The 16339-nt window shown below is 37.6% G+C and overlaps 1 long non-coding RNA gene across 1 annotated transcript; it reads left to right on the top strand.

Moving 5' to 3' along the window:
* Positions 1-140: 140 nt before the first annotated feature.
* Positions 141-15587, top strand: LOC146585636 (uncharacterized). Its single transcript, XR_014897968.1, has 5 exons — positions 141-374; positions 4899-5083; positions 6018-6081; positions 6873-7070; positions 15327-15587. It is a non-coding gene; the product is annotated as an uncharacterized LOC146585636 (long non-coding RNA).
* The last annotated feature ends 752 nt before the right edge of the window (positions 15588-16339 follow it).

The following is a 16339-nucleotide window of genomic DNA, read 5'->3' as shown; positions in this document are numbered from 1 at the left end:
AGTGGTGAGCCGCGAGAGGCGGGGCGTGGGGCCGCCGCCGCCAATCGCGGCTTTCCATGTGCGGTTTCCTGCGGGCAGAGCGTGGCCGGCCCCGATTGGCTGGGGAGGGATGCGTTTGGCCAATCGCGTCCGCGGACGGGGCCGAGCCGCATGGCCTTCCAGTATGTATTTTTTAAAATGAATAAGCCATAAACGCTAAACACTGAGGCCATGCGGCTCGCAGCGAGAGCGGCCGCACTGAGAAGTGATAAGAAAAATCTCCACATGGGGCAGGGCGACTCCAACCGCTTCCGGGGGCACCCGGAATGTTTACCGGAGAGACAGTCGCTATGGCAACTAGCGCTTCCGGTCCTGCCGGCACGCCGCACCTCCAGGTACGGAACGGGGTGTGGGGGGGAAGCAGGGAAGTCACGGGAGACACACGGAGCGACGTTAAAACTGCGGCAGAGAAAGCGGCAGCAGCGCCGGCTGTGGCCCGCCGTGGCCGGCAGAGGCGGGGCGGCCCCCAGGCCGGCAGCGGCGTCTGGGGCCTGCTCCTGCCGCCCGCCAAGGCCGGCGAGGCGCGAGCCGGGCCGCGGGGCGCGCCGGGAGCTGCGGGCCGCGGGGCGCGCCGGGAGCTGCGGGCCGCGGGGCGCGCCGGGAGCTGCAGTCCGTCGCGGCGCTGTGGCTGGCGCCGCTCGTCGCGCCGCTTTGGCTGAGCGTCTGCCTGAGGCGGCTCGGCTGGCTGCAGGGCGCGAGGGAACCTGGAGAGCCGCGCCTAAACCGCACCGCGAGGGTCGGWGTCACCCAGGACGTTAACGTGCAAATGAGCTAGTGTTCGTGGAACAGTAAAAAGTGGGCTGGATGCGTAGAAGGCCGGATTTTCCTTCTTTTTTTWAAAAAATACGTCTAAAGTAACACCACATGCAAGTCGTGAAGTGTATTGCTGTTAACGAGTTAGCATTTTTAAGTAGTGAAAGTCGACAAGTGATCAAATACACTGTCTTGTGAACGTTAGTAAGCTACCTGAAGCACCTTACAGTCCCCCTTGCTTTCCTGTGAAAGTCTGCCTTAGCTTTCATCTACCAGTCACCTGTTGTGTCATACAAATGTTCAACATTAGCTTTAAAAGTAAAGAAAAAAAAATGGCACACAATGAATCAATGTACTTAGTAGAGAGGAATCTGTTTGAAAACTTGRTCCGAGGTGTTCAAGATAAAAGTCCAGTATACTTAATAACTTCAAAGGAATTGAACTTAGTCCATATATAGGCAACTAAAACTTTCTTTTGGAAGAATAAACTCCTCATCATTAGTTATACAATGGGCCAGATAGTTTTTCAGCCTCAGAATTTAGTGTTGTACTGATAATCAAAATGTAGAGAATTAGAAAATAGCCTCTGTATTACAGTAGGCAATTGTTATCCTTGCGTTCTTCTCAATGAAGCCAAGATTCTAGCTCAAGGATAATTATTTTAAAAGCTAAAAATAATCCATGAAAACTTTCTGTATGATTTGCAGTTTCAGTAGTTTTKTTTCAGAGGTTGCTGCTCCACTGATCAAATATTAAAAGAGAAATAAGAGGGAAATTTACTTTCTCAGAAAGTCTCAGAAGGACTATGAAAAAATAAGTATAGGATAGGTCAGGGTCAGAAGTGCAAGTAAAAAAATGACTGTTAGATATTTATGAAGACCAGAGTGAACTTGGAGGGTTATTTTACAAAGACCAGTCTCACCTAATTGAAAATATTTTCCAGTCTTCAAGTGTGAAAATATAATTTGGTCGTCCAAAAAGCTAAATGAAGAAAGTTTGTCTTTCCTAAAAGTCAGCTACAAGCAGTTTCAGGATTATGTTTCCAAATTAGGCTGTATGATGCCTAGAGTGAGATATGTTACTCTACAAGTGTGAATATGAGTTAGGGATTCACAGAATAAAGAGATTTCCAGCTCGGAGAATTCTTGCATTAACAAATTTTATGACAGTTTTGGTTTAGCAGTTACTTTTTTGCCAATGACAAAATATAATGCTTTATTGCAAACTTTTTGAACTTTGGTAGCTGAAATAGCATGAATTGACACCAATTGTTTTTGACTTCGCTAAACCAACAGAGATTGTAGATTAAGTTTTGTGTAGTCCRAATTCATTTGGTTTCCTTATTCTAATGGTTATATAAGGTAGCATGAGATTTTTGAAGGAGATAGGAATCTTACTAAACCTATGTTTTGTCCTTTGCATTTAGAGGTCATAAACTAGTAAGAAGTGTGAGGCAGTCAGCTGCATTGATTGCTAAGCATACGTTATACTGTTTGCTTTCATTAAAGCCCAGTTGAATTACTCAAGTCAGAGGTGATATGTAAGAATGAGGAGGCTGAATACTTGTGCTCTCACAAATTGGTTTCTTTGCAGTTTGACAATTGAAAAAAGTATCTTCTTTGACTGAATACTGAACTTTTTAAAATTGTTTATCTAATTTTAAACTATACTATGAAATTAAAAATTCTTTTTTTAAACTGAACTGCTAGTAACTGCTGTTTCTAGGGTTTTAATGCAAAGCTGACTAGCATTTTTTCTCTGCTTGTCACTCTTCAGGGAGCTTTTTAAATCTTAGGTGCACTGACCACACTTGCCGTTCAAAATGAGTCTGGACAGCACTTTTCAGAATTTAACACCGAAGCAATGGTGTAACTATTAAGAAGTAATAGTTCTTTAGTATGGGAACTTAGCTACATTAAGGAATTCTTTAAAGCAGTTATATATACTTTTGACGATTGTATGCATAATAATTGAAAGAGTATACTTAATGTTCTATTTGCTCTTTTAACTAAAAATGCTGGGGCATTTGGTGATAAGAAAAAMAGAATACAGGTAGCATTTTTTCCATGAAAATGTTAGAACAAGTCTTTCTCCAGTGCTCTGAATGCAACTTTATCAGCTCATCCACCTGTCCTTGGGGAAGTCTGGTCTGCTAACTGAAGCACGCCACATGATCCCAACTATGAGTTGTAGCTAACAAGACGCATTAGCTTGCCAGAAATAGCTGTAGAGATGAATTGAGAGGTGTTCACACGGTCCAACTTTAGGTATTTGACTTAACCAGCTAAATTAGCGAGCTAATCTCCCTAGGCTCCATCTGTAACAAAATGGAGAGACAGTTTGTTCATTGTACTGGCTGTGACCTGTGTTAGACTCTTCCTGAGCTGATTTAACTCTGTAGTCCAGCAAAATACTCCCTGGTTAAATCAGCTTATATTGCGTCTGACATGCCCGACACCAGAGCAAGGTAAAGAACAGGAACACCAGGAGAAGGCAATATTCTCCTTTTGATGGTGGTGGGTTGAGCCACYGCTTCTGGAATCTTGGAGTGTAACTTACACACAGCAAAGACATCAAACACAATTGTAAATGTAAGGAAACCATAAAACTGAGCAATGAGTTTCATTTGGCAGGATATTTCCTCTTTTAATATACTGGAAAATTGAAATTTGTAACTAATGCAAGTTCCATTTTATTCGCAGGCTATAAAAATGCTCAAGTTTATATCACAGCTAATAAAGCATGTACTGTCGTACTGGTTTTGATAAACATGAGTGATTTATTTTAGAATAACTAATGCAGCCTGAGGTTTGTACCTCCAAATTAAGTCCTGTCTTTCTTGTATTATCATGCATTGTAAAGTACTTATCTGAATTCTCTGTAATTGATCTTCATTTGTATCTTTATTAAAACAATAAATCAAGAGATGGCATTTCTTTCCTTCTGCAACTTCTGCTTCGGGGACTAAATACTGTACATACAAACAAACTGGAGACATGCCCACTTCTTTAAGATGCTTGACAATATTTGGGACTGAGTATTTGTGAATATAAAACAAAAAGTGCTGCTAGTAGCTGGCTTTTCAAGGTGATTATCCAAATCTTAGAAAATATTAACAGAAACTACATACAAGCAAGATAAAAATACTGTTGTTTGTAAATTGTGGTGTCTTTCTAAATGCTTATGCTACAAATTATTCTTACTCTCTTTTTATCAAGAGCAGCTATTGAACAAAATGCCATGTTTTGACTTCAGTCTTTTTTCACTTAGTAGAAATCCATCTTCTACCCACTACCCACTTAATTAATCTCAGAACTATTAATCTCCACCAAAGAGAGATTCTTAATAGTCTGACTAAAAGGACTCCTGTGCTGCTTGCTTTYCTGCACTGTGAAAGGCTACTCAATTACTGTACAGCTTTACATACAAACATAACACACTGATTCTTTAGGCCTGTTTTTGAATCTTTTTTTCTTCCTAAAGAAACAATCATATGGTTAGTTTTATGTAGATTTTTTTTCTGGTCATAATTTATGTAACTTATTAGTACATTTTATGTATTCAGAACTCACTTGAGTGCAATAAGAAAAAGGTAGATGAAGTGGAATTTAGAATTTGTGGTTTTTTGAATTATGCATATGTGAAAGAAAATAAGCAGTGTTTGTGTCTGACCTTGATGCTCAGATAGAAGATGACTCTTCACCCTTTTCACTATAAATGCAGACCTGTCATCTTCCCTGATATGGCTGTTTAGTAGATTTCTGTTAGTAACGGTAGTCTCACCTCCTGCTTTTGCTCTGATTTTCCTGGGTTTCTGAAATGCCACAGTTTGCACAGCTGAATATCTGTAAAGCTCAGCCAGATAGCTGCTGAAGATCTGCAGAGCTGCTCTTGCTGTAGTGCTGTGAGTCTGACTCTTCCCACAGCGTATCAGTAGTATGGAAGATCTATCACTTGTTGATGTGATGATACTAGCAAATCTGTAAAAACTCTTTTCGGAGAAAAATAAGCATTAGAGAGTGGTATGAAATATGTTTGATACAGTCTGTGGGCTGTAGTGATCAAGCTCCAGGTGTGCTCAGCTTGTCATCTTCCTTACCCCGCAGGTGAATCATAATAGCTGAGAGGAGAGCAGATACCCTGGTGAAACTATTGCTCTATGTATTCATGACCCCATCAAAGGCAACAGGAACAGTTGTGAGAGAAGCAGCAAGTTTTCCCTGAGCTCTGGCAGCGGACGATGACAGCGGGTTACTGTTCAAAGAGCTGCTTGCTTGGCTGCCACCACAAGGTAGGAATCCTGGACCCAGTTAGGCACGAGCTCTCCTTTCAGCTCCTCATGCACCAGATCCCTCCAGGACTTTTTGACCTCAGCTAAAATAGGCTATAGATATGATATATGCCTTTGAATATGGTATAGTCGGATGCAGAATGGAAGGAAGGATATTATGAGGTACAGTAGGAGTACAAGATAAGAGAGGCTATGTAAATACCCACTTGCACAGAAAGAGGTATTTCCTGCTGCGACAGATTCTTTGTTGATTTTAGATTGAAGATTGGAAAAGGCAAGTTTATCTTGTGACTTTCCGGAGACTGTGGTAGTGGGAAGTCATCTGTGATTGCCAACTGGGTGAAATCCTTTAGGTAGAAGCTACCAGGCATTTTTGTTTTATTACATGACATTGGAGCAACTATAGCAATTATAATATGGTGTCYGTAATGTGACATTTCATTAGATGTCATATGGAATATTTAAGTAATTTCTGAGCATGAAAAAGTATTCTGCAACCAGCAAAACTTGCTTATGGATACACAGATTATTCTTAATAATGACACTAACTTGGAATGTTGCTTTTTAATTGTTACAGTAATATCACTGCTCTTAGTTTGCCTATTTTAGTTCTAATTTCTTGAGGAAAAATATGAGGAAAATAATAACGTATATATTTTCTTAAAGAAAATAAAGGAAAATACAGAAGAACTTTGGTACACTTTGAGACTAGACCTGAGTAGTCTTAATTTTATATAGCATCATTCACTTTATCTATAGACTTGAGAAACCGTTTTCAGTTTATTTTTATTATTTTTGTTAGTCTCAATACCTCTTTGTTTATTTATGAAAAAGCCAGATAAGTCAGCAGAGGACTAGTGAGCTAAATAACGCGAACAGGAATTATCTGGGCTTTTATTGATTTGTGCTCCTCTTGTCCTTATGTTCTTGCCAGGGCATCCACAGCTGGCTTCTGTTGGAGAGAAGATACCAGACTCATCCAATGTGGCCGTTTTTAGGTAATACATATGTTATATATGAGCTTTATTAACTTGAATAATTTGAATACATAAGGACCTGAATTCAGAGGGTGTAAAATACAGTCAGAACCAGATCCTTGAGGAGCCTTGGGCACAAGAACGTTCAGTCAAATTAATCTTTCACTCTGCATCGCAAAAAACTGATCTACAATGAAACATGTTGAAAGTTATGTACATTTTTTCAACCTTTTATTTCTCATCMCACCATTTTTAGGAATTGTCAGAACGTCCAAAGCACCTTGTAGGAGCTTGGTCTGAAATACTTAACTTTTCAGACACTACACGCAGAAAACATTGCGCTTATAAAAATATGTATGTCCTATGAGTGTGATGAAAGAGTCACTGGTGTTAGGCAAGTTATGCATGTGATCAAAGTTGGTGTTCGGAAGACTGGGGTCTAAGCTGTTCCTTCAGCAAGCACTTCTGGTGTAAATGTTTCTTTTAACATTAAGACTGTTGTCTACAACACCATCAAAATAGCATTAGGAAAAAATCTTCAGATGTATCTTTTGCCATTCTCTTATATTTTTTAGTATTAACCTATTTAAAAATGTTAAGACACAATTTTTAAGTCAGTGTTTACTTTCACATTTTTTATTTATTTYTTTTTGTTTTGCCCTAAGTTTGGTAGAAACTGTTTGTTCTTCATTTAGTATTTAGCATGTAGTCTGCTTTATTCCATTCCTTCTGAGACTGATGATGCCATTGGAGCTGGTCTTGTTAATGAAAATTCGGTAATCTCTCTCTCTCTCTCTCTCTTTCTTTTTTAGTTATTGCTGAAGTCTTCAAGATATCCATTGAAGTTTTCTACTATGTATTCTTGTAATAGGTGAACTGACAGGAAGCAATGGATTTTAAAGAGCCTAGCACAAAGCGCAGCAAAATCTGTGAAGAATTATAACTAGAAGAACACTGTACAGATGTGTTATATTCTGAAAACCTCCCTCATTCTTCAAGTGCTAAAAACTGTAAGTTTCAGTATTACTGGAAGCATGCACCTGCAGTAATATGTTCATAATCATGTCGCTGTAGCTAAGAATAAAAGACATATGTCAAGAAATATTACTTTAGTCTAAGGAGTGCAGCATTATTCTTATGTGTATTACTGTTCTCTATAGACTAAGAAAGTCATAACAAGCACGCAAGCTGTAGCATTTGCCACAAGCTCTTTTGTTTCACAGCAGTTTCAGGGCTTAAATTCAATGAAATTAAAAAGGAATGAACCCATTCATATCTTTGAAGTTAAGCACAGGCTTACATGTTATGCTGGACTGAGGCTTTAGTTTAGAAAAGAAGCGAAAAGATAAAACAGTCAATTTTTTTGTTCATGTAACAGCGCACATCTTCATTAGTTTAAATGGGGTTTGTCTACACCTGCAGAGAATTTGGCTCAAAGAACACATGGTATAAATAGCATCACTTCTGGCTCTTCCACTCCAAATTGCAACTGCAGTCCTCCAATAACGGAAACACTACTTATAAGGAGGTGTCAAATCATCAGCTGGTATAAATCAGCATGGCTAGACTGAAGTCAGTAGAACTATATTAGTTTACAGCAGCTGAGGATCTACTTGCTAGCATTATTGCATACTGTCACAGAGATGTGTCAATATAGCTTACAGTTTGTTTATGCAAGCTTAGCCAACTTTCTTATCACTTAAAAGTTTTTGGAGTACAGCCCCTATCCACAAAGGTCTAGTTACTATCTAGACCTTGGAAAGCCTACCTTGGGAAACGCACTTTTTGCAGGCTGGTGCTTGTGTTTTGTTCACGAGCCTAACCAGGAAGATAAAAGAAGCTTTAACTAGAAAGCATTAATGTTTAAATATGATTTCTTTTTTCCTACCTGAAAATAAGGGAGAGAATGACCCAAAGTCCCTGAGCAGCTTGGGGAGTACCTGGAGAGGCAATGACTCTGCTCTGTTTGTTGGGTGATAGCTCACCCTAGTGGACTGTGAGGCTTTTCTTTTAATAAATCACAATTTCCCTCTGCATTCAAACAGCAAAGATTGTTTTAAATTCCTGTTAATTTTAAGAAAGAATCTACTGTGATATTTTCTGTGGATTTCTGTTAACACTGTAAGTAGCATATTACTGATTATGGAAGGGCTAAATAGCTGAGGATTAAACACATCAGCAGAGTGCTTTATATGTTCATTATTCCTGACTTCTTTTTCTTTTGTCCCAGAGAGAGAGAAAGTCTTTGCAATACTACCAGTGAAGGTTAATAGATATGTTTCAGCAACATTTGTTTGTGCCAGGAAAAATAGTCTTTATTCCTCCAGTTGGAGACATTGTAAGTAAACTGCAAGAGCCAGTGAACTCTAGACCTGTTGAACATAAAAAATAAGTGCTAAGGTCTCAGCTAGGGGCACAATTTATTTGTGAGCTATGGTTCTTGCTTCTTACATGTAAGATCAAATATAGTAGCTGAAAAACAGATGGAAAAGAATGTCAATTAAAAATCTTTGCACTTTCTCAAGGCAAAATATTTTCTTTCAAGATTCTCATTGTGAAATTCAGGTCTATATCAATGGACAATCCACATACCAATTATGTATTCAAATATATTTAAAAGGAAGGAAGTTATTCTTATTGGGACTGTGAAATGTATTTTAAGGATGAAACATCCATTTTTTTCCTTGACAGATTTGGAATGATACATAGAGACTAATGCAGAAGGCAGTAGAGAATCAGGCTTGAAAATTGATTTCCAGTCTACAGAAGTACACATGCATTAACTTTTAAATATTGTAGATGATTTTAAAGGGCTACATCATAGTGAGGAAGACTTTCAAGAATCCCATAATTTCTGTGCAATGAGATTCTAAAAAAAAAAAAGCCACACAAAAACATTGCTGAAAAGTGATTCATACAGAAGTGACACTAAATAATGTCTTTAAAGCTGTTAGTGGTAACTAAGTTCCCCCTATCAACTCACTTCTTGCTAGGGATGAAAAGCTTGGCAGCAGCTGTGTTATAATCCACGTCAAGGAGCAGCCAAGCCAGCTGGGAGCTGAGGGTGACAGCAAGGCAGCAGCCTTGCTGACAAGAGGTGCTGTCCCCCAGTACCAAACCAAGAAGAACTTGCCTAGATGATGTGTTAACCACATTTGGCTAGTAGTCTGATGGCTACTTGACCAGTCTGTAGTGCCCAGGCAGGACTGAGATCAAGCTGGGAAGTTGCATTGGCCAGGCACACTGGGATCATGAGCCAGGCAGGAATTGATAGCATAGGCAGGCCTGAACTTCAATGCAGCTCCTGAGCCAAGGGGCAGAGGGTGTATGGGGGGAGGCCCCACATCAGACTCCTCCCAGCAGTTTCTCACAGTTTGGTTGTCTTTGCAGAAGTCTGATTCAGGTTACACAGCTGTGTCATATCAGGGCGTATCATGAGCACAGGCAGCTAAAGCCATATGGGTAGAGGAGAAAAAGGTTGTAAAGAAGGGTTATGTAGGAGGGCTCTGCCTCTCTGAAAAGGTATTTTCTGCTTTGAGTTATTTAGCAAAGAGATGCTCTAGGTTTTTAATGATTTAAGTATGCAAGCAAATATGAAATAACTGTAGTCTTTCAGGTGCTATGATGTGAATTTAGGAAAATCAAGTGGGCCTTTTTACTTTCATTGCTACAGAAGTTACTGCTTCTGTTACACTATAGAGTGTAAGCAGATTGGTAAGTGAGCTACACATTAATAAAATGGAAAAAATGGCTTATTTGTCAAGACAAAACTGTTTCCAGAATGTATATTTTTTTTTTCCTCAGTGAGTTTGTTTTTACTTTCTAAATACATTGGTCACACTACATCTTTTCATTTTTTTTCTATCATGTTAGACTGTCATTTGTATCTCTAGACTAAGTATCTGATTATTGCATAYAAAGTTGAATGGCTTTTAATAGGGGTGAGTGAGAATACTTATTAGCTGAATACTCAGAATTATACACTCAGCTCTTCTTAGGTGCTTTTAGTCAGGCTCTTCTCAGCCATTATAAGTGCTAACTCAATTGTCTGTCTGCTGCATCTCTTGCTTTATAAGTGTTTCATCATTAGCTGCCTCACTATCCCCATCTATTGGGAGTTTTTCAGCCTACAAGAAATGTATTTCATTTGGTGGCAAGACTGCTGAAAACTGTTGTTCTTCCAGCCTGCAAGCCCTTTTGCAGGTCTAATCTGGGACTGTCTTCCTCCAGAATAATCTGCAGGATGAAATGCTTAATAGGAAAAAGAGTGCATTTCCAAAGACAAATAGAATTGGAAGGGAGAGGGTGTCATAACCAGGTGATGAGCTGCACAAGCCTAGCTATGGGCTACAATGCTGCTTAGACTGTAACTATGCCGTAAAAAAATTAAAAAAGGTTTAAAAGTGGGTTGTTTTGTAAGCCATTTTATTGAGTTCTGTCTGAGAAATACAGACTTCTTTTTAGAAACCACTTAGAAAGGTAGCAAGTTTACATGTAGTTTTAACTCTCAGTAATTGTGAAAGCAAATGACTAATGAATGATTATGATTTTACAATGTGAAAGAATTACTGTGGGATATCGAAAAAAAAATTGCAGCTTTCCTTTGAGTCTCATTTAATCATCAACAATTTGATACTAATGAATGCTACAACAGAGCTACCACACCTCTGCATTATTTTTCCAGAGCTGTGATGTGGGCTTAGAAGGTTGAATTTAAAGAAATAGTTTTGAAAATTTCATAAAATGAATATGATTTTTTTTTCTATTCACTCTGCTAGTATCCAACAGAAAACAGACTGTGAGACTACCTGTAGGAATGCTAATATTAGAAAGAGCAGGCAGTAATAAAGTTTAGGTKAGAGAGAAAACAAGCTCTTAGAACTGACTAAATGCTACATAAGATAAAATGCTGTCAGCCCTGAGTTAGATTCATTTAAAGCTGARAAGAAGAAAAGAAAAAGTGAGTCTTCTGCATTTGTTTGGTATTCTTTTAAAAGACAACAACACTTGAGATAAAGATGCTGAAATCTGTTTTAACAGCCTTGTACCAAATGTCTCAGAAGTTCTGCAGCTGTGAGACCTAGGTATTGTTAAAACTCCGAATGCTTTTTGTCGTGAGTTTTTATTAAGATCAATGATAAATACACAGCTGTTTTAAAGAAGCTGAAAGATGACCAGGAAAATACTGTGGATATTACGCTGCCTTTAGCAATTCTATCAAACTAGTCAAGTCTTTAAATGGAGTGGCAGTAGATTTTTGGAGGGAGAATGTGTCTGTGTTCTTTTTCTGACTAACTTGTGTTTTAAGAATGATGTGTTAATAGGTTATAATATTCAATATTATGTATTATRTTCAATAGGATTAATATTAATCTTGAAGCAAGATTTCAGAAGAACCTGTTATGTTCATGTAGGTGCATTAATAGGCACGCAGATTTTCAAAAGAAAACACTGCTTAATAGAATGTTTAGAGACAATTTTTAAGCCAGACTTTAAAGTCAGTATGCACCCAGCAGTTGCTTTATTTATATTTTTAAGTGAGATCTGCTAAGCATTGAACAGTTCTGAAAACATAGTCTGTAGTAGTTAACTTGTGGCTGTTCACACTGAAATACAGGCAAAACTAGTATTGATTTCAAATGTGCATGATCAAGCCTATTATTTCATATTCTCGAGATTCTTATTTCATATTCTTGTCACTTAAAGAGGTATGTTGCTTGGTATTGACAGATTTATATCATAGTTTAATTTGCTGTTCTGTATATTGTTACCCTGCTATTAAATTTTCCTAACCTCCAAAATACACAAAAAAGCTTTGTATTTCTTCCAGTTTTTGTACAATAAATCTAGAGATGTGAAGTTACTTGCAGAGAATGGATTTGAATAAGAGATTTTTGAAATGTAGAGACTCTAAGGTAAGGGGAAGGGCCCCCTAGGTAGGGTGAGTTGTCACTGGTTTTAAGGAGTGATGGTGCTCTTTGCTGGCAGGCTGTTTACAAAGATGTTGATAGTCTTTATTTCAAAGAAGATACACCATGAGCTTGCAAGATGGCACAGTGACATAGAAGCTAGTTGTAACACCATCTGTGTACAATTCTTATCGGTAGGAAGATCCCAGCATAAATAGGCTGATAGGCTTTGTGGTGCTCTTGTACGCTAATTACAACATATAACTCACCTTGCCGTGTTTGGTCAGCAGATGGATTTGGACATCATGCTGTTTGCCAAGTCCACGTTCTCACAGACTACAGAATGACCTGGCAGGGACTGTCATCACTGATGGTGTCTGTAGTGAGCTTCTGTGAGATARTTCTCATTAACCCAGCAATTGTGCAATAAGGTCTACAACATAYGGTTYAGTTCCTTAGGATGCTGAGATTTCTTGGCTGGATGTTTAATCAGAAAACAGAGAACAAAGGCTAACACATTTAATTTYGTATTAGAAAATACATGGAATAAAAAATGCTATAAACTATTTACTTTTTATAAAATGAAGCAGTCAGTCATTTGTCCAATAAAACTGATTCTAGGGTTCAGAAAACTGCTTTGATTGCAGTTTGATGCTGTACTAGTTTTATCTGAAAGATCACTGGAATTGCAGCATAGAGTGCCTGCAGATTTTTGTCACTTAGTAACACTGGCAGCAAAGCTATGAGGAAAAGGTCATACATCCTTTCACCGACTTTTCTCTTTGAATGCTATTCACTATTTAGATACTAGTATTTCATCATTACGCTCTGGCAAGACAGAGCACCTGTGTCCTCCCTCCTTAAACTCACATCCATGAACACTTATCCAAGTGAGTAACTTTATGTGCAAGGAGTAGTCTAAAGCTTCAAGGAGACTGCAGAGTCAAATACGCCCATAAATCTTCACAGATTCCAGAGCCAGTGTAGTTATGCTGAAGTTAGTTACAACCGCAGTTTAACTACAATACAATTGTGATGTGATGGATTTTGTGGAAATGCACAACSATGCCCTGTTGAAAGGAGAGCTGTAGAGGGGGTAGCGGGACTGAGGYATGATATTGCATGGGGCTTCAGTGCTCAGTGAAGTACTGTGTCTGATCTCATCCTCTGCAAAATGATACGAGCTCTAACTGAAGATCTTCATTGCCACCTATCAGCATAAATTACATTGGAAATGCACTGACGATCATCAAAGACCATTTTATGAAACRTTAGAAATATGATGCACCTATTTTTACCTTCACCTCACTTAATACTGGTGTTCACATATTCTTGTGATGGTAGGTAATAACATTATCAAACTGTAGCTAACAGAAAATTATAATAGAAGTGAATCAAACAGTTTAATTCCCTTCACATACTTCCAAATCTAGGCCCGATGGAAAAAAGTAATTTTGCATGCTTTTCAACCAGTTGAATACCAGCAGCCTGTTTTTTTGCCAAGTCTTAGTATTGTAAAATATTGTGATGCTGTTGTGATAGAATCTTTGAAAGATTACAAGAGACTAGTATCTCCAGAAAGAAACAAAAAATTATAGCATTTTGGGTTTTTTAAAAAATGAGACAACTCTGATTTTAGGAGAAAGATCAATTCAAAGATAACATATAACAGATTTTCTAAAATGTTCTGTAGAAATATACGTACTGAATGAAAGATGCGTGTGCTATGTTCCCTCCCTCCACCAAATTAGATTGATTAACTAACTCTCAGGAGCTGTTCTCACACTTAGAAGATGTGGAAAGTTAGATCTGTTTGAATCAGTTTTGTTAATATCTTTACAGGATGCAGAACAGATACAGTAGTTCTGAACTTCTGTTGTYTCCAGTGAATATGCATTATATGTATAGCAAAATAAAATCAGTAGAACTAAAGATACATCCCAAGGTTTGCATATTTTAATGGTGAGGTTATAATTCTAATATCACTTTCTGATTAATGAATAAGAGCCTATTTTATTTTTCTAAAAACTGATACAGATATATTTTTTTTATGTGAGGCAGCCTATGATTTTTATGCCAAAATGCATAGGATTTTAATTTAATTACAATGGAGAGTTCTATACTAGGGCTTATTTTAAAACCCAGATGCCTTTACACAGTTGTCATTATTTGTTAATGGATTTGATTGTGGACAAAAGTAGCTAACATGTTAAACTTACGGTTATGTTACTAGATTGAAYTTAAGGCAACTATAAAAAAGGAATGCAGTCATACTGTCTAGCAAGTACGTTTTACTGCCATCACTGGGTAAAAAAAAGAATAAACAGAAGCACTGATCTGTGGGAGTTCTTGTCTTTTCCCTCTCCAACTCTGGGAAGGAAGTGGTTTGTTTCAACCACAATACAAATTAGAATAAAGTTAACACAAAAGCTTTTTATGCAAAGGATATTACAAATGGTCAATTTAATTTGGAATAAATTTAACAAAATTATTGTAATGAAATGGGATTATAAGAATTTAAATGGGATTATACATCTTTAAATATAGCATCTGGAAACTGAAGTTAATCCAGTGCAATTTTCCCAGCTAAATGAGATTTGAGGTCACCATACGTTTCTTTGTCAGAGAATAATTTAAAAAGGCCAAAATATGATTTATGCTTWAAAACACATTTATATTAGTTCAGCAGTGTAAAATGTCTTTGATTTTCCTTGCATAAGTTTTCCTCTTTATTATTCAAATCTTGTTTATGGTAGTAACATAATCTATACTTTCATATCTGACTAGTTAGTATTACAACTTGAGGGTATTCATATTTTTCAAGTAAACTTATATAATTTGGTAATTTATGGATTTTTCAAGGCAAGAATAATGGATGCTGCAGGAGGCTAGCAGAAATTGAAAATTAATTGTTACTTATCTACAGGATAAGGTTTTCCGGCCTTCAGAGGCAAGCATAGAATATTTTTAGATATTTGATTTCCTACATACATAAAGATTAATAACAAAGACCAGTTGAACTGTACTGCCAGCTCTGCCACTAATTTGCTTTTTTTTACTAGGGATAAGTAAAATAACCTTTATTTCTCTTCTAGTGCACAGGTCTTTAAAACGGATGTAAGCCTTATTCATCTCACTTATGCAGCATAAGTAGTGATGTTTTGCAAAGTGCTTTGAGATCCCTTGGTGGAAGCTATCACAGAAACACAAAGTGTTGTCACTGTTACTCTTGTTACTTTTATCTAGCTGCCTTTCAAACCATGCAAGCTATGACAATACTGTACACAGATACCTAGAGTAGACTGGAGTTCATGCAATAGATCTGCTACTTTACCGAAATCTTAACTTCCTTTTCAGGAGAAGAAGAAAACTAGACCGAGCAGTCAATTGAATCGACACAAGTTAGTACAAAAGCAACAGTYGGATGATGTGCGTGTCTGGACCTGCCGACGTACTGTGCTTTGTGAACATACTCCTATATCTGCATAAAGCGCAATTGATGTTCGTGAGACTTTGGGAGGAGAGAAGGGTTCACTCGTGTGGTCTTGTTGCAGGACTGAGGCTTCTGTCTTAATTTGTGGTAAAATATGTGAACAAGTCCATGAGTCTTTGTTTTGCTTTTTTTCTTCCATTCTTTAAAGGACAATGGTGACTGAAGCATTCACTAGTCTTTTCTGATGCAACTTCAAAACTTGCAGATGCACAAGAAGTGACAAAATAATAGGGCTGCATGGTAAAGAAACAATCCAGTAGGTTTGGTATTAGAGTAAATTTATGCAATTTTTTTTCTCAGAATAGATTATTTCCTTGAAAATAGTTTATGAAAAGAGGCTCCATTTTTATGACACATCTGTGATGTATTCAGTTGGAAGCCTTACTGCATACATTTACCTTGTCTCTTGACTTTAAGAGATACTGATGTTTAAAAGAAGGTAAGAACACCTTTTCTTTAAGGCTTCTTAGAATTATAGGCCTTACCTCTCATAACAGGAAGTGTCACAGAGTTTTAGTAAGACTGATTTTAGTTATTTTTAACTTTGGCAAAGCTTTAGTATGTGATCTTGAAGGTTGTTACAGTAGTGTGTATATATATGTGTGTGTATGTGTGTGTGCATATATATATATATATATATGCACACACACACATACCTACCTACCTACCTATAAAATTCCAGTTGGAGATTAGGTCTAGGAAAAAGTATAGATTGCTAATTAAAATGTTCTGATTTAGAATAACAACTTGAAATGTGAGGATATGCGTGTRTATGTGCTGCAGATGGGTTCCTATGAAAATCTGCTTAAGTTTTGATAAATCAAATTCTGAGAAGTTACAATTTGCATATACTCAACAGGAGTTTGGCTAAAACTCC

Source organism: Rhea americana, unplaced genomic scaffold (assembly GCF_003343005.1).
Source record: "Rhea americana isolate MKP2758 unplaced genomic scaffold, rheAme1 scaffold_79, whole genome shotgun sequence".
Classification (NCBI taxonomy): Eukaryota; Metazoa; Chordata; class Aves; order Rheiformes; family Rheidae; genus Rhea; species Rhea americana.
Note: the sequence above shows the minus strand (reverse complement) of the source record. Positions and strands in the feature narration are given on the sequence as shown.